This window comes from Mesocricetus auratus, unplaced genomic scaffold, assembly GCF_017639785.1.
Source record: "Mesocricetus auratus isolate SY011 unplaced genomic scaffold, BCM_Maur_2.0 Super-Scaffold_100007, whole genome shotgun sequence".
Taxonomy (NCBI): domain Eukaryota; kingdom Metazoa; phylum Chordata; class Mammalia; order Rodentia; family Cricetidae; genus Mesocricetus; species Mesocricetus auratus.
This window is the reverse complement of record NW_024429191.1, coordinates 89,935,198-89,954,000: the sequence shown is the minus strand read 5'-3', so window position 1 is coordinate 89,954,000 and position 18,803 is coordinate 89,935,198. Positions and strand designations below refer to the sequence as shown.

General features: G+C 44.2%; 2 long non-coding RNA genes across 2 annotated transcripts in view; both read left to right on the top strand.

Annotated features, from left to right (window-relative positions):
* LOC121141551 overlaps positions 1–18,803 on the top strand; it is a 67,139-nt gene that overhangs the window by 26,347 nt on the left and 21,989 nt on the right. The window lies entirely within an intron of this gene.
* LOC121141550 lies at positions 4,709–8,117 on the top strand. Its single transcript, XR_005878492.1, has 2 exons — positions 4,709–5,195; positions 7,780–8,117. It is a non-coding gene; the product is annotated as an uncharacterized LOC121141550 (long non-coding RNA).

Genomic DNA, 18,803 nt, shown 5'->3' with positions numbered 1-18,803 from the left:
ACACAAGCATTACATTGTCTCGCCAACCCCCTCCCCCCTCCCCCGTTCCATGGCACTGTTAAATAATCTTGGTAGAGCAGGTTTTAAGAGGGGAGAGGAAGAAGTGTGAAGTCACTGGGTTCTGGGAGAGAGGAAAAAGTGGTGAGCTGGAGCAAGAAAGCACAGGAAGATGGCAACATTAGAAACTGAAGTCTAGGGCAGCGCAGTTTGCAGATGGACATCCTTTCTGCAGGGTCCGGGGACCATCAGAGGCCCCTCCCAATGGCTGAGTGTGGGCGTCAGAGGCCTCTCCCAATGACAGGCAGCGTGCTGCACAAAGGCTTGACCTTCTCTCTACCCTTCCTGGACACTTACCCCATTCCTATTGCCGCCAGGTTAATCAAGTCTTCTCTTGCCTCCAATGACTTTAAAGTCATAAGTTGTTACTTGGGACCAATTTTTTTTCAGGCTAGTGTTCAGGCATCCTTCTATAGCCCCTGTAACACGTACTGTTGAGCCCTCCCTGGCTGAGTCCAGCACTGACTTGTTGACCCCTTATGTCCATAAACTCTCCATTTTGTCCTGTCCACACAGCCATAGTTCTAGTTATTATGTGATTCTTTTGCCAGGCTCGGCATGTCCATATTTATTCATTGAATTCTCACACTGGCCTTGTGAAAAAGTAGGTCCTTATTTTATAGCTAAAGACACTGGGGTTCCCAATAGGTGCCTGAGATAAAATCCAACTTCTTAAAGTCGCCCATTCTTGGGGCTGAGGAGACAGCTTGTCCAGTAAAGTGTTTGCCATGTCAGTATGAGGACCGGGAGTTAGGCCCCCCAAAGCATGGTGGTACACAGTTCTGCAGAGGCAGAGACAGGTAGATCCCCAGCCAGCCAGCTTAGTGTAAGTAGTAGATTCCAGGTTAATAAGAGAGCATGTCTCAGAGACAAAGTAGATGACATAGGAATGATACCTGACTGATGTTGGCCTCTCTAAATGCACACACACACACACACACACACACACACACACACACACACTGTAGAGACCTAGGCACCTGTCCCTCTGACCACGCCTATTTTGGGTGTGGCTGCAAGTGCATATGGGTATGTGGAATAAAGGGTTGAGGATAGAGGCACTTGCCCTCTTTTTGGGGTTCCAGTCAGGTGTTAAAAGGCTGCAGAGACTAACCTGGGTTTTTGGTTTCTTGTGTAGGTATTTTCTCACAATAAATAACAATACCTTTATTCCGTATACTGTTACTTTTCCATAACAGCTGGTGTCAGGAGTGCTTGCCGGATGAGCACCCAAAAAGCCGCTGCCTTGGCCAGCTGCAAGAAGCTGCCACAAAGTAAGAGGAGATTCTATCAATTGCTTAGGCTACAAAATTGATCTACAAAAAAATTAGACCACAGAAAGTACAGATCAGGGGAGATTGTTACCAGACTCTTAATGATCTTCAAAAACTACTAGGAGAGATTTTTCAATGACAGACAATTATTGAAGTAGAAGGGCATGATTTGAAACATCTAAAAATGGCTCTAAAGGGGGGTAGGGACATAAATAGTCCACGAATATTGTCAGCTGAAGCTGAAAAATAATTAGAATGGGTAGAAAAGAGAATACTAGAAACACATGTGGACTATGTGGATCTAGAACTAGACAGTATTCTGGTTATTTTACCATCTAGAGAATACCCCTCAGGGATTTTGATGCAGAGGGAAGATATCATATTAGAATGGATATTTCTGCCACATAAACATAATAAAAAACTAAAAACATATACAGAAAAGATCTCTGGTTTAATTTTAAAAGGCAAATTAAGACTTCGTCAACTAACTGGAAGGGACCCAACAGAAATTATAGTACCTTTAACTAATGAGAAAATGTCCTCCTTATGGAAGGATAATGAATATTGGCAAAGGGCTTGCAGTAACTTTTTGGGAATTATTAGCAACAATTATCCCAAAAGTGAGAGAATCAAATTCATAAAGAAAACTAGTTGGATCCTTCCACATATTGTAGAAAAACACCAATCTCTGGAGTCCCTACATTCTATACTGATGCAAACAAATCAGGTAAAGCAGAATATAAATCAGGAAATATAAGTAAAGTAGTTCAGAGCCCTTACAATCTGTACAAAAGGCAAAGTTGTACGCCATTCTCATGGTACTTATAGTTTTACAGGGCCTCTCAATATAGTTACTGACTATGCAGATTGAGACCACTGAAATTATTCCTGATGATATGGAACTAACTTCATTGTGTATACAATTACAAGAAACTATGAGGAATAGGACTCATCCTATGTATATAACACATATCAGATCCCATGTAGGTCTGCCAGATCCTCTAGCACAAAGTAATGATGATATTGATCATTTATTAGTAGGAAGTATACTAGAAGCCTCAAAATTTCATAAAAAACACCATATGAATAGCCAAGGTTTAAAGAAGGATTTTTCCATCACTTGGCAATAAGCCAAGGAAATAGTAAGAAACTGCCCTACTTGTTCATTCTATAATCAGGCTCCATTACCAACAGGCAGTAATTCCAAAGGTATACATAAAAACAAAATTTTGCCAATAGATGCATTTCACTTTCCAGAATTTGGAAATTTAAAATATGTGCGCCTTACAATAGACACATTTTCAGGGTTTCAATGGACCACTGCTCTTAGCTCTGAAAAGGCTGATTCTGTTATCACACACCTATTAGAAGTAATGGCCATTATGGGTATACCTGCACAAATAAAAACTGACAGTGATCCAGCATATGTCTCCAGTAAATTGGAACAGTTTTTCAAATATTATAGTATAAAGCACATAATTGTTATACCACACAACCCCACAGGACAAACAGTGGTAGAGAGATCTAACCACACTTTAAAAGAAATGCTCCATAAACAGGCAGGGGAACAAAGACCCCCAAACACAGATTGCATAATGCTTTATTAACATTAAACTTTCTTAATGCAAATGAGAAAGGACAAACAGCTGCAAACAACACTGGACTACAGAGAAAACTTCTAAACTAAAACACTCAGTATATTTCAAGGGTTTAATGACCTCAGTATGGAAACCAGGATATGTGTTACATTGGCGGAGGGGTTTTGCCTTCCTTTCCATAGGAGAAGAAAAGCTTTGGATTCCATCAAAACTGATCAAGATTCTATACAAACAGGAAAAACCTCTGGGTGAGGAAAGATGACAGGTCATCCACAAAGTCATGTCCCACGAGCTTCATGGAGACTTCACAAAAGAAAGGGAAGTATTTTATTCTTGTCCTAACAAGTTAATCCAACTCCAAAAAGCAAGAAGACACTGAATGTGTAGATACCTAAAGAAGAGAGGATAGCTAACCAAAAAGAACCATCAAACAAAGATGGATCTGATATTCGGCACCAATGTCTAATTCTCTTAACCTGTATCTTTACAAAAATCTATTTCCCTTTACTTCCTAATACTCTTTTAGTCCCAATTCACTTAAACCAATGCTGGCTTTGGAGTTGGATCTGGCTCTCCTCCTCTAAACCCAAGCATGCTCTTAAAATGAAATTCAGAGTTTCTGTATTATATCAAGAAGCCAAAAGAAAACAAAATCTAGGGACTGTCATTTGTCTATACTTGGGTCAGTCTCTGAAAGTCTAATTTCCCTCATATTTATTATCATCCTTATTGTTGCCTTTCCTGGTATGCATACCTATAAACGTTGAATTTCCTTGTTGACATAGTGTTTAAGTCCTCCACAGCAAACAAAGAATGTCCTAACAGCAATCTTCAAACTCTCTGGAAAGAAAATGGGGCTCCATTTCATCTATTTCACTTGAACCAACTTGATGCATCTGAACTGACAATTACTACCCTAAAATCGGTTTGGGACTACATCACTCTAGACAACTCCAGACTAGTTAGCTGACATTGTACACCTTCTTATTACATTCTGGCCAGAGCCTCAGTCAAGAACTTCAATCAAGATAAGAACCTCAGTAAGGAACTTCAATCTCCCACCAAACAGAGACTGGGCATAAATGTAGCTTGTCCACTCAAGACTTTTGCTACTCTTAACATTTTCTTCCTACAGGATCCCATGAGGTATTGTTGTCCCATTTCAGCAGGAAGTAATTCTGAGAATACTATGCCCCCTTTCCCTACTGTTGACATTAAAGGATAATTACACCTGTTTGGGGTTAGTTCTCAATTGTTTAGGTTTGGTATTAGAAGGAGGTATTCAGATTTGGGCATCTCTTTCAGATAAGTTTAAGGTTTAGATGGGATAGATATGCTTAGGATGGGATATAGGTAGATTATTGTATCTTCTGGTGATTTATAATTTGTATAACACAATTTGTCATTCTGTGTAAGGTCTTCTTTCTATTCACAATGTTTGATGCATAAATATCCTTATCATCTTCTATATATATATGCTTTATATATGTTTAAGACATTTTGTATATTGACACAATTTAGTTTTGTTTCAAGTCTAAATCTTTTCTTTAGACTAAAAGGGGAATATATGTCTGTGGCTTCCCGGGTCTGACTCGAACTGTAGAAGGGCTGAGGGTGGGTCTTTGTTCTCTGATGACAGATGACTTGGTCACCAGTATCACTACAGCTCCACTGCATGCTTTGTCAGCAGCTGCCTTAACCCTTTGTGACCTATCCCAAGGTTTCTCCATTGGCCTGACCTTCAGTGACAGCTCTTGACATCACCCTTTAGGTCCCTGAAGAAGGAGGCTGGTGATGCTGAGAGAGGAGGAAGGGAGAGGACAGTGACGCTGAGCAAGGTGACACTCTTAACTAAATAGTTCCACTCAGCTAGTGGCCATGGCTATGAGATATTTAAGTCTGGCATTGGCCAGGATGATCAACCATCTATCTATCTGGGACTCAGGTGATTTTATTTCTGATGTGGCAGGAGTGGTAAGAAGTGATTGATGGACAGGGGATTAAATCAGTGTTCACATTCTGAAAGTTTAACCAAGCCTAGAGCCAAAGCAGGTCAGGAGACCTGATGAGAAGGCCTCAAGGAAAATTATCAGGACACGGGGCATGGAGCCTGGTGGATTGGTTCTGTATTCTAGCAAGACTCGACCAACCTCCAGCAAAGTGCCTTGCTCTCCAGGCCTCAGCACCTTCGCCCATCAGTATGGAAGTGGTTTTAACAACAGCATGACCACAACAATTCCTGGGATAACTGAACGCTTGGTCCCAGGTAAGACTAAACATCTGTCTGTTGCTGTGACACCACAGCCTCTTTCCAAAGAGAGGGTGCCATGGTTCCAGGAAGCACAGGAGAGGTAAGAGTTGATGACAGATTTTAAACCAACTGTTTGACATCTGGCCTTAAGCTTGGCAATCCTCCTGCCTCAGCCCATGAAGTAGGTGAGATTACAGGCCTCTGTCACCACTCATGTATTTGGGATGTGAAATTACAGAAGCAGATGGAGAGAGGTGAAATATTGAGGGAAATTTCTATGTTTCCATTTGGAAAACGAGTTTTCTGGCATGGCCTGTTGTAGTTGCCTTAGACTAGATTGTTAGAAAGCCTTACTTACTGCCAAGCCAATTATTCACTCAGCAAACAGAAGGTGCACAATTAAAACCTTGAGTTGCAAACACAGGAACTGGATACTGGTTAATACACATACAAAGGGAACTTGAAAAGAGGGGTATTTGAGGTGTACATAGAGTCCAAGGAGGCACTGACGGTGCATCTGAATGGGGAGGGCATGGCTTCCTCCTGAGACTGAGAACAGAAGCTCGGCTCCAGAGTAACAAGACCCATCTGACTCTACTCTCTGCTTCCGTCTTGCAGCAGGCTCCTGTCCAGCAACAATGATGGACAGTGCACTCAAATGGGAGCCATTACTAGGTTCAACATGGCAGAGAAAGGCATATTGGACCAAATGTGATCAAATGCCCACTCAGGACCAAGACTAGCCATAGGCTGGCTCACATTCCAACGTGGCCATCTTCCTCTGAAGCCCTGTGATTCTGGGGTAATTCTCAGAATGATTACCAAGGAGATAGTTGTGTAGGAAATCATGAAGGGAATTTGGATTTTATCCTAGCCCAAAAGGAACTGTGGAACTATTTAAAGTAAAGTGGCCTGGCCATGGTCATATCTGGATTTCAGCTATAAGATGAATATGAAAAGGGTGATTTTAGAATTAGAGAGACCTATTTGTAGGTTATCATAACAATTCAAGCATTAGATGGTGTCAGCATAGGTTGATGAAAGGAGACAGACATGAGAACTCTCTCTGTGTGTGATATGTATTTCTTTATAGCATCTATCTATATACCTTCTATTATCTATTATTTATCAATCTATTGATCTGTCTTGTCATCTATCTGTGTCTATCATTTATATACCCATTTCTCTGTGGATAGAAGGATTTCCTTGGTTTTCAGCAGAGAACTGTTGAGGTAGGGATGGGTAGCCAAGAGAATGGTGCCTCCCCCCACCCTTAGCCCCAGATTCAGCCTTATTCTCTGAAGGAGAAGCACCTGCCAAATCTCAAAGACCTGCCCTCAACACAAAGTGTGAGTATCTGTGAAAGATGTGAAGGTTGCTAAATCAATTTCAGATCTGAAATAAATAATATTATGTTAGGTAGTCCCAAGGAAGGGAGGGAGGGGGGAGGGAATGGAGGGAGGGAGAGAAGGAGGAAGAAAGGAAAGAAAGAAAGGTAGAAAGAAAGAAAAGGTTTTATATATTCCGTTGGAATTTAAATCATTGTCACTTAGGTTAAAGGAAAGCTTTGACTAGCTCCTCAGTCTACAAAAAGATGCCTGATTATTCTGGCCCACTGTACAGCAAAAGTCTGCCAAGTGGATGGTTAGCATTCTTTTTGGAGATTTTTATAATTTACTAGCTATATTCTGCTGGTCTAGGGATGAACAGGTTTTGTGTTTGACTTTCCAAAGTACAGAATCTAGAAAATAGGAGATATAAAAGTAGAATTCAGTTATGTGGAAGGATGGATGGATGGATGGATGGATGGATGGATGGATGGATGGGTAGATGGGTGGGTAGACGGATTGGATTGCCTGGTGGATGGACTGATGGACTGACATGTAGAGATTTTCATGAAAGAATACTAATCTGTGACTCCCCATCTAACCATACACATTCTTCTTCGAGGCAGGGAGCCTCCAGCTCTAGCCCCCAACACATTCCCTAGCAGCATTTTCTACAGTCTTTCTGGTCACAGAATCCTAGCAGATACCGGGGTAGAAGACTACCTCTAGTGTTTTGACCTTGCATGTCCCATATCTAAGACCTATTCCTTCCCCCTCTGATTTCCCTCCAGTTCACTGAATTATGGACAAAGCCATGGCCTCCTACTGACTCTGTTATCAGACACATAGTTTTCCTTTACCAACGCCCCAGATTAGGAAATCATAATCGAGCCTCACTTCTCATTTGGCTGCCAGTCCCAATCTGTAAACACTAAAGAGCCCACCTCATTGGCACCTTTCTCATCGCTTCCACTACCACCACCTACTTCAGTTCCTTATGAGCCACGATCGACTGCTTCCAAGTCTTGCTCCTTAACCTGAGGCTCCCCCCTACCTCCCACCGCAACGCCTCCGTTTTAACAAAGGACAGTACCATTTCATCAGAACTCGTCCTTTCAAGTAGACATCTTACAAAGGCCAGAAAGAAGCCTGGTTCTTCTTCATGAGCATGGAGGCAGGAGGCACAGGAGGACAGCAGCCTGTGCCGTACCCCTGCGATGGCTCTCGAGGCAGATGGAGCCTCACTCTTGCCATTGTGGTTGATGCCCTAGGTTGACGTGATGGATACCTGAAGCTGAGGACTCTTGAGATGCTGCAGCGTGTACCTTAGTCCTCACTGGGAAGTGGTTGCTCCATGGCTCTGAAGCAATGAGAACAAATTCCTTCCTTCAACTCTAGATAGCAGTGTTATCTGTGCACAGCACACTTCTGACATGGCCCTCCAACAATGACTCTCAGAAGCTGCTGATGACAATATAATACTGTCAGGACAATTGAATGGGCACCTTAACCAGTCCAATTCCAGAGAGGAGATCTCATTTGTCATCTTAATCTCTGGGACCTCACAACTTTCGTTGATCACTGTTAGTAAATACGAATGGCAATTTAAGCACGTGTCTAAGTGCTTATGTTGTTATAGTTAAGAGTCTTTTATTCTTTCAAACAAAAAATTTGTTAGAACTCTTTGTTTAAAAATCAACTAAGGGCTGGCAAGATGGCTTTGGGAGTCTTTTGCTATGCGAGCCTAGAGACCTGACTTTGATCCCTGCATAAAGGCAAAAAATAAAATCAAAACCCACAAATTTATTCCCTGACCTCTGCATGCATCCATGCTGTAGCCCACATACTCCCTGACTCAGTACAGGTATGTTCACACACACAATAATTGTAAATTTAAAAAAATTAATCAATTATAAAAAAGTTAAATGAACAAATTGAGAATCTGCCTCATATCAACGTAAGCACCAGAGGAGAGTTGCTGGCTTAGTCCATTGGAAGAAAAATAGATTGCACGGAATTCAAGGATGGTTTGATCTTAGCAATAACTGTTTAAGTCATCAAGGATCTGCTTTATTTTGTCTCATTGCTATGCTCTCTTTGTCTCCAGTGGCAGCATGGCTTCAGCAATTTATTTTATTCCAATCACAGACAAGGAAGTTGGTTATGCTGATTTTTCCCCCCAACAAATTTTGAAACTCTCTTTCTCACTTTGTCAGAAGCCCCAGAAAACTTCCTTGTGTGAGTCAGATAAGAGATGAGTGTTAATTGATTGGCTTAGATTTAATTTGAGGAAGGAGTGAGGCCTGTGGCCTCTGATTGGTTCAATCTCACAGCTGATTGGAGTCAATCTCCATTTTATTCCATGGCTGCAACACAATGAAAGAAAAGAAAAGGCTTGTTGGGGATTATTTCCTGTTCCCACTATAGTTAGACTTCATATTTCTATGAGCCAGAGAGCATTTTGAGTCCTTTCTAAAAGCTACAAGCTTTGCTGGATTTTTGGCTATTGATTACAAATATTCTGGTCTTGAGTTTCAGAATCACCAAAGTAACCAAGGGGTATCCAGAAGTGTAGAGCAGAAAACTAAACCAGTCTCCAAGTATTTCCAGGCTTGTTATAGAAGTATAGCAGTTGTGGTGAGTAGAATTTGAACCATTCAAATCACAGATTCAAAGCATCTAAAAAGGAACATATTTGCATTAAAAAGTAGGAGTCCCAGGGAAGTGCCTTTCTTTCCGTGTATATGCTTAATGATAGTGATTTTGGGGGAAACTGTGCTCCCTAGGTGTGCTGGGTTATCCCGTACTCCATTAACACTTGGCCCTTGGCTTCCTGCTTCTCAGAGAACTAACAGTAAACTGCACAATATGTTTGCTCCCTTCTCTTTTTCTCTGTCCAGCTTTCTTGACTCAGCCCTTTTCAAGAGAGTCACTTCTGCCTCTCAATTAGGAGGATATGTTCACTGTCTCAAAGAGAGGGAGTCGGGGAAGGCTTCTGATAGTACTTAGGTTCTATTGTCCATTTTCCAAAGTAGTTAAAGAGAACTGATGATGAGCTAGTCTCTGGAATGTTCTTCTGGCTACAAGCCTTCTTGAGCATGTATGTAGCTGCCTATCTTTGAAGTTTGTAGATAGGAAAGAAAATCAGGAGTAGGGACTGGGAGATGGTTTAGCAGCTAAGAACACTTACGACTGTTGCAGAGGACCTGGTTCAGTTCCCAGCATTCACATGGCAGTGTATAACTATCAGGAACTTCAGTTTCAGGGGATCCAGCACCCTCTTCTGGCCTCCACAGGCACCAGGTAAACATGCAGTGCATGTACATACACATAGGTAAAACATTCGAACACCTGAAATAAAAAATAAAAAGATATTTATAGAAAGAAAGTCAGGAATAGAAATGAGAAAAGGGGGCTTAGGTCACAAAGGATCAGAATGACATCATTCCTGGGGGAGAGAGACAAGACACAGTTACAGTCCCAAACAGAAAGCTCATCTCTGCACGTCAGTTCAGATTTCCCATCTCATCCTCAGTGGACTGAAGGATTTCATTGGCATACTGGATCCTAAAGCACCTGTGTCAACCAGACAGCCCTTGATGGATATTTCCTGGTCTCTGAGTTTGGTTGACTGGTGTCTCCATGGTAACAAAAAGTGGGGCGGGGATATGGGGCCAGTTTAGTCCATTTGTCATCAATTGCCACTGTTTTGTTCTGTCTGGTGTACACTCACAATTGTGTCCCAGAACAGGCAAAGCAGAGCTGGGGGACTTGGGGAAAGGTTGCCCCCGCCTTCTGAGGCAGGGGTGGGACACAGCTCAAAGAATAAATTGCCTTAGAAAGAGAAGGGAGGTGTGGACACTGCATTAGAACACCCACCTTCTCTGAGAGAATACTTTTTCTCTAACTCAGGAGTCATGTTCAGGAGGGTGCATTTCCATCATACCAAAGACCTTCACCTTTTGTTGGTGAATTAAGAGGTGAGGTATCAAGTTGCATTGGTGTTTTGCCTACATGTATGTCTGTGTCATACTGGAGTCATAGACAGTTGTGAGCTGCCATGTGGGTGCTTGTTACGAGAAGCTTTTTCTTGAGAGAAGCCTTCCCGCCAGCCTGGTTCCAGAGCCGCTTTCCCCGCCAACCTGGTTCTAGAGCTGCATCAGTCCCAAATAAACACACAGGAGGCTATATTAATTATGAAGCCGTTGGCCTTCCTTGTTTCTTACTAGCTAGCTCTGACTTAAGTAATTACCCCATAATTGTTAATCTAAGTATGTCTCTTACCGGAGAATAGTTCCAGGCTTCCTACCCCCATGGCGTTACATGTTGACTCTCTGTGTTTCTCCTTCCCAGAGTCCTCCTGGACTCCTAGCCCCACCTATCTAGATTCCTATTGGCCAGCAGTAATTTATTGACATATACACAGGACTTCCCCAACAGGTGCTGGGAATTGAACCCCGGTCCCCAGGAAGAACAGTCAGTGCTCTTAACTGCTGAGCCATCTCTCTGACCCCCTGAGGTACCATACACGACATTCCTATGACAGAATATGACATCTTTCTTATTCTGGATTAGAATTTTACTTTAAAAAACATGAAAAGCACTTGGGCTGCCCAGTACCACTCTCTGCAACAGAGAATAAACTGTCCATCTTCTTTTATATTGCTGGGCATTCCTTGCCAACACTCCCAAATGACTGCCTTTCTGGCGGGCACAAGGGGGGCAAAGCAGAAGTTGTTCTGGTTGGCCTGGTTAGCACACACACTTGCCACTGTCTTGGGCCCAGTGAACCCATCCTTTCTAAGTCTGTCCTCGGAAAAAGCTCAGAATGAGCTCCCTTTACCCTCACAGCAGCCTGGAGGATGTCCTCTTTTTATGTCCATGAGGAACATCTTGGTGTGGAGACATCTGTACCATTGACAACATATTGTCCCTATTTGGGTCATTATTTCCCTCTGTTTCTCCTGTCACATGGAATGTTCTGTTGTCTTCGTCTTTCCATTGGCCCCATCTCAGTCATCCTTAGCTGTTTTGATTCCTGACACTCTTCCGTGTGTGTACATGCATGTGTGTAAGTGTGTGCGGATGCATGCGTGAGCATGAGTGCATGCAGGCCAGAGGTCAACCTTGGTATCATCCATCATGCCTCGACCACTTTGGGTTTTTTTTTTTGAGTTTTTGTCCGTTTGTTTTCTTTTAAGGCATGGTCCCTCACCGACCTAGAGTTCTCCAGATAGGCTGGGTTGCTGACTAAAGAACACAAGGGATTTGCCTATTTCTGCCTTTTCAGCTCTGGGATTACGAGTGCAGGCTACCACACCCAGCAATTATTTTATGTGGGCTGTGGGAATCAAACTCAGGTTCTCATGCTTGCAAGGGAAGTCCTTTGCCAGTTTGACCCACCTCTTGAGCCCTCTTGCCCCGAGCCCCAGGGGTGGGGTTGCATTTCAGATACATCATTTGCATCCTGCCCTGTTTGTACATTGCTACTGTCTGAGGATTTCCACCTTTCCCTGATTCTCGTCCCTCCTTCCACACCTCGCATTCATCGGGTCTGAGGCTTTACCTTAAGCCAGCCAGGAGCCCAGACCATCCCTAAGCAAATGATCTGACCGAGAGGGCGCTGAGCAAAGGCAGTCAGGCTATGCAAAACAAGCCAGGCTTTCTCTGAAAATCCCCTCCTGCCAGCTTCTGCAGTCTTACCAACGGATTTAGCCTTCGCATCTTCTCTAGTTACTCCCCCAGAGACTTGAGTGTCCTTTGCCTTGTCTTTCTGGGATCCTCTTTTTTATCCATCCCAGCCCCCTGTCCCCCATCTCCACACTCTGTGCTCTTCCCTCACCTGGCCTGGGTCCCAGTGTCTTCTCTGTTTCTTGCCTCTTGCTCTATCCTTCCTGCTTTCTCTGCCAAGTCATGATTTACTCAGAAACTTTCATGGCCCTTGGAACTCAGTGTGGTCTCTGCTTTAGGCCCCACAAGGTAGCCCCAGATGTGCCCCGCCTTCTGACTAGCTGTACTTTTCTTAAGGTGTACTTATTGGCTAAGACGTTTGAACCCCGCCTGCGGCTGCTGGGAATGTAAGAAGGCACACCCTTCGACAACATGGTGAACAAATTTGGAAGCGCTATTTTCAGTAGGCCATTCTACTTCCAGGAATTTGTCTTAAGGACATAAGCAGACAGCTGCACACAGATCTGTGCAGAAGAAGCAGAAGTATGGTGTCGTTTGCACCGTTGCTTGAATATTGAGGGGAAAGGTGACAACTGACATGGTCATTATGCGGTTCTTGTTCGGGCAACCATATTGCTGAAATTTCCCATTTTCCCTGTCATGCTTAGAGGAACAATGTGTAACAATGGGTGTCTTGGAGCCTTTGGCTCTTGCCCTCTCTTCCATGATTTGCCCTGAGTCCCAGGGGTAGGGTTGCATTTCAGATGCATTTTGACCAGTTGTGGGCCTCTGTAATAGTCTCCATCTGTTGTAAAAAAGATGCCTCTTTGTTGAAGGGTGAGAGCCATGCTATCTGTGGGCATAAGAATCCGTATTTAGAGTACAGTTCGAAATTACATTTAAGGAAATGGCAATAACATGTTCTTCTCTAGAGTCTATGACCTCTCCATGGGTAGTTGGCTAGATTTATAGTACCAGGCATGAGTTCCCTCCTACTGAGCAGTCTACAGGGGAAATTCCATATGATCCAACCTCTAGACAAAGAACTACAGGTGATCAGTTACTGCAGAGAGAGGGGGCTCTTCCTCCAGGGATGGGTTCCCAAAAAGGATTCCAGTCTCGGTACTAAATGGATTCCATAGGTTTCTTTTTTGTTTTTGTTTTGGGTTTGTGTGTGTGTGTGTGTGTGTGTGTGTGTGTGTGTGTGTGTGTGTGTGAGTGTGAGAGAGAGAGAGAGAGAGACAGAGAGAGAGAGACAGAGACAGAGATAGAGAGACAGAGACAGACAGAGACAGAGAGAGATAGAGAGAGACAGAGAGAGACAGAGAGACTGAGAGAGCATCGAGATGGCCAGCTAGGAAAGGTGCCTGCTATTCAAACCTAGTAACCTGAGTCTGAACTCTGAAACTCACAGAAATGTAGATGGGGGGAATTTATTCCACAGAATTGTCCTCTGACCTCCACATGCAGCCACGCACACCAACTTCTTCCCTAAAAGGAAAAAAAAAAAGAATAAAAGGAGGCGCTAGAGAGATTGCTCATCAGTTAGAAGCACTGGCTGCTTGCCCAGAGAGCGCAGGTTCAGTTCCCAGAACCCACATGGTAGCTCACAAACATCTCCAACTCCAGTTTTAGGGGATCTGATGCCTTCTTCTGGTCTCTTCAGGCACAGCATGCAGGTGATGCATAGATATACATGCAAGTAAAACACTCATACACATAAAAATAATTTTAAAAAACAGAAGGAAAATAAGATAAACCCTCCAGTTTCCAATAATATCAGTATGATAAAATGGTAGGAAACCATTTAAAAGCAATAGCTATTTTCTAATGTGAAAACTGCTTCTGGTAGTTTTCTGTGTCCAAAATACAGAGTAATAGGTAATATTTATACTTATATATATTACTCATAGGAATAAAGAGATAGAATAACTCTAGAGGGTATGTGTGTATTCATGTGTGTCTGTATGTGCATGTGTATGTGTGTATGTATATGTATGTATGCCTGTGTGTGTGTATTCATGTGTGTATGTATGCATGTGTGTAGGTGTGTGTGCATGCATGCATATGTATAGCTGTGTATTCATATGTATATATGTGTGTGGATGTGTATGTATGTGTATATATATGCTAATAGCCTGTTGGTTTCATTTTTCCTCCTTTCTGCTAAGTATTTTAAGCATTTCTACCATATAGCAGACTAACTCCACAAAGTAATAAATAGTAAATTTACAGTGTGCTGAGGCAAAGCAATTTAAAATATATTTAAAAATAATAATGTCCTGTCCTCTTCAGCCCCATGGCTTCTGTCAATCTTGTCACTGTGGCTGCGAGTTTCACACCCCCACATGACAGCAAAGCGTTCTCCATCCCTAAGTACATTTAGGTTTCTTCTGCGAGGGAGGACAGGATCAGCAGCCGGAGGCCAGGGCTGGACTCCTCCTCCCTACTAAGCCAGTCTCCTCCTCTGCAACTGAAGCAGGGGTGATATGCTGAGCGCACAGGCATTGAATGAGGGTTGGACAACGATGGGAAAATCACCTTGGGAATGGCAAAGCACTGTGCGGTGTCAGGGACTCTGATTCATAGCCATTATCGGGGACCCCCGAGGTTAACACGATGGACTGTAGCCATGGGAGGACCTGGCTCCCTTTCAGCCTCAGCCTGGTGTGGAAGCCGCTCAGGCTTCCCAGGCTGACTGTGTGGATGAAGGGTCCTTCCCCACCGCCCCAGCACTTCCTGGGCTTCTGAAGCGTTGCTTAACTCTGGAAGTCCCGGGTAAGATGCTGTCCCAAGCAAGCTTATCTGATGGCCACATGGAGAGACTTCAGAGCTGCCTTGCTGTCTCTGACCCACTCTAGCATCTGAGCAGTCCCCAGGAGCTGGATCCCTTGGTAGATGATAATACAGAGGTTGCATTTGCCATTGCTGACTTGCCTGAGGAATGAGAGAGAGAGAGAGAGAGAGAGAGAGAGAGAGAGAGAGAGAGATGTGCGTGTGTGTGTGTGTGTGTGTGTGTGTGTGTGTGTGTTCATAAGCTCTCTGTATACAAACTGGCCTACCCGTGTCTTAAAGTGAGTCAAGACCCAAATCCACCTACTCAGGTTCTGAACAGTTTGAGTGGGAAGAAAAGAGTCTGGGAAGACGCTGAGTGCTCTATGCCTCTCTTTCCCTGGTTTGCTTATTGCCTGTGGCAGAAAGGGCAGTCTGGAGATGGGCTTCTGGGAGTGTTGGAGGTGAATCCAGGAGGCCTTGGATACATGGGGGACAAGAGGGCTGGGGACCATTTGTTGTGGCTTGGTTTGGCCAGCCTGGTGGAACCTGTCAATAGCTAGAATGTGAGGTCAGATGGGGCTGCAGAGCTCATGACTGTCACTGAGGCTTGTATCTCAACCTCTTGAGTCATCCATGATGAAACCCTTTATCAGCCTGGGAGGAGGCAGCCTCAGGGGAACAAGGCTTCAGTGGAGGGCCTCATTTTGAGTAAGGCCACATCCGGAAGGACTGGCCAGGATGACTTAGCCCCAATCCATACTCCAAGATAACCAAACGAGTTGCATGGCTGGAGGGAGTTATTCACTGCTCTCCATCTGGGATCAGGGGAATGGTAGTAAAGCCAAGTTCACTTAACCCTTTGAATACCAGGCTGTTGGCATCCTGGGCATTATCTTCCTCCTTCTGGAGCCTCCACCCCACTCTTGAGAATGAATGCCCACTGAAGGATGAGGTGTTTGACTTTTGTAGAGAGATTAAGAAGACTGTTATAAGGCTGGGAGTGATAACCCTGCGGGGGAATTGGAGCTGTGTCAGAGAGTTTTCTGGAAAAAGAAACATTTGCTGTCCTCCAACAGGACACTGAGGAGATAGAGGGAAGGGAGACTACCCTTTACCTTGTGTCTCCAAAGGCTTCAAGGCCACCAGGAATTGCAAGTGGTGGTGGGGGGGTGTTGGCTGGCCTCTGGAGCCAGCTTGTGAGTGATGGGAAGTTACTAGCCACCCCAGATGGTTATCCCAGGCTTGGAATGATGAGGGAGGCTGGAATTCTGAGTGTATAGCCTTGAAAGGATATTTCAGTCCACCGCAGGCCTGGGGTGGAAATGATGTAGGAGGCTGGTACAAGAAAGAAGAGTCTGTGTGTGTATCCACCGACTGTAAATTGCTACTTGAGTGGCAAAGAGAAAAGATATGCCTGATAGTGCTCCTGGGCTTGTTTTCTGTCTTCTTAACCCCACATCCATTGCTCAAGTGTCCCCAAAGCACCATCTCATGAGGGCTGCAAGAGGAGCCCACCCCCCCACACATGGGAAATGAAGTATTGAGCTGAGGGAGCTCTACACAGGAGCCTGGGGAACTTGTGACCTCCTGTTAGGTTAGCATGCCAATGCTGGGAGACCCTTCACTTGCTGACAATGTTGGGGAGGACTGCACATTTGGATTCACTGCCAAGGTTTCACATAGGCATCTAGGATGTCACTCACTGTAAAAGATATCTCTCATAGGCGATCTTGGCGTTTTGTGCTATTTCATATTTTGTGCTTCAGAAGGAGGTGCAGGGGATGTAGTTCTGTTTGCAGAATGGGTGTCTAGCACATACAAATCAGAGATTTGATCCCCATAGCAGGTGTGGTAGCACATGCCTATAATGCCAGCCCTAAGGAAGTAGAGGCTGGAGATTCAGGGTTCAGTTCAAGCATTAAAGTCACCCTGGGATACGTGAGGTCCTTTCTCAGAAAACAAAGGAGGGACAGGAGAGATGCTCACCAGTTACTCTCTAAGAGTAGAACTCTTAGAGAGGACCCCAGTTTGGTTCCCAGCATCCATGCCAGCTGGCTCACAGTGATGTATAACTCCAGCTCCAGGGGAACCCAATGCCTCTAGGCTCCATGGATACCTGTACTCAAGTGTACACACCCAGGCACATATGCATAATTGAAAGTATATCTTTTTTTTAAAGGGGTCATTCAATTCAAAGATCATGAAAGTTGTTGTGCCCAGACTGTGAACTCCCAAAACCACCAACAGACCAGATCCGATGCAAAAGCAAAGAGTCTTTTTTTTTAATTTATGAATTAACTGGCGTTAACTCGAGTCCACCGTCCATCCGACACAGTGGGTTGAGTAAGAGGGACCCCAAGCAGCAGTGGGGCAGGGAATGGCATATATTGGGGTAGAACAAGGGGGATGTCTGGGGGTCCACTAGTTGCCTATCATCAGTCTCAGGATTGGTGCACCTCTGGGCTTGGGCAACCTGTCCTGAGCTGATTGGTCAGCTGCAGCTACAGGAAGGTTGCTGTACCTAGAGGCCCTCCCAGGGCACTTACTGTGCTCTGCATTCCACTATGATCAGTAAAGTCTATCCAGATTCCGCCAGCTAACTTCTGATTGGCTCCTTGCCATATGGAGGGTATCTGGCTTCCCAGTGATTAGGGCAAGGTCGGGTCTCAGCACAGTTGCTGAGTCAGAGGCCTACATTTTGCTGGGTCTTTTCTGCAGTCTGTCATGGCTTCCAAAGCAGGGGGCGGGGTGAGGGTCTGGGTCCTCCAAAAGTAAGCCACTTGGCAGTTTTGTGAAAATCTGAGTTGTTTTCTTTTGAGTTTTAAGTATGTTCTTTTTCCAATGCCCATCTTATTAAGGAACCAGGGAACTAGCCAGAGTTGGTCCTCCACATCAGCCGGTTGAATCTTGTTCCTCCTCTGAGCCATTGATAATGAAGTCTGTTTGTTGATTTAGAGCTGTCAATGCTGGACCTGATGACCCAGGTGTGCAATCACAGCTACTCCTAAGGTTGAGGCAGGAAAATCACAAATTCAAGTCCTGCTATAGTTACACTCTGGAGTGAATCCAAGGCCAACTTGATCAATTTAGTGATACCCTGTCTCAAAAGAAAAACTCAAAAGCTCCAAGGTAGAGAGGCAGGGCTGGGATGGGGGCTGGGGACTGGCTACACTTGGCCCAGAGTTCTGAAGGACAATGGCTCTCTCTGGCTGACAGTAGAGAGAGAGAAGAATAAAGAGAAGAGGAAACTCCAGAAAGACAAGGTCACCGGTCACTACACAATCTGCTCAGCTCTCCTCTCTCCACCTAGAGAATCAGCTTCCAGTTTTGAAGCCCTGGGGACTCTTGTGTTTTATATGAATAAGGGAAGCTGTTTCCCTAACATCCTTTCAAAAGTAAATAAATAGAAGGCTATTGTATCATTTTACAGATGTTGCTTGCAATGGAAAAGGTTTAGAGCTCTGGGATTTTTTTCTTCTTTAATAATATTTTTATTAATTCTCTGAGAATTTCATATGATGTATTTAGATTATAGTCACCCTTTCCCCCACAACTCCTCCCAAATCCACTGCCACTTCCCTACCCACCCAACTTTGTATTTTCTCTCTCTATCTTTCTTCTTAAACCCATGGGATCCAATTTATGCTGCCCAAATACTCTTGGATATGGGGCCTGTCCTGGAATGTGACCAGAGGTCACACCCCTAAAGAAAACTGCCTCTCCCTCTCCCAGAAGCTATCAATTGCCAGGAACTCCCTCACCCCTTACCTCTTGCCCACCTTACCCCTCCATCCTGGAATTTTGTTTAGCTAGAGATGACACAGATCTTGTGCATGCTGCTGTATTCATT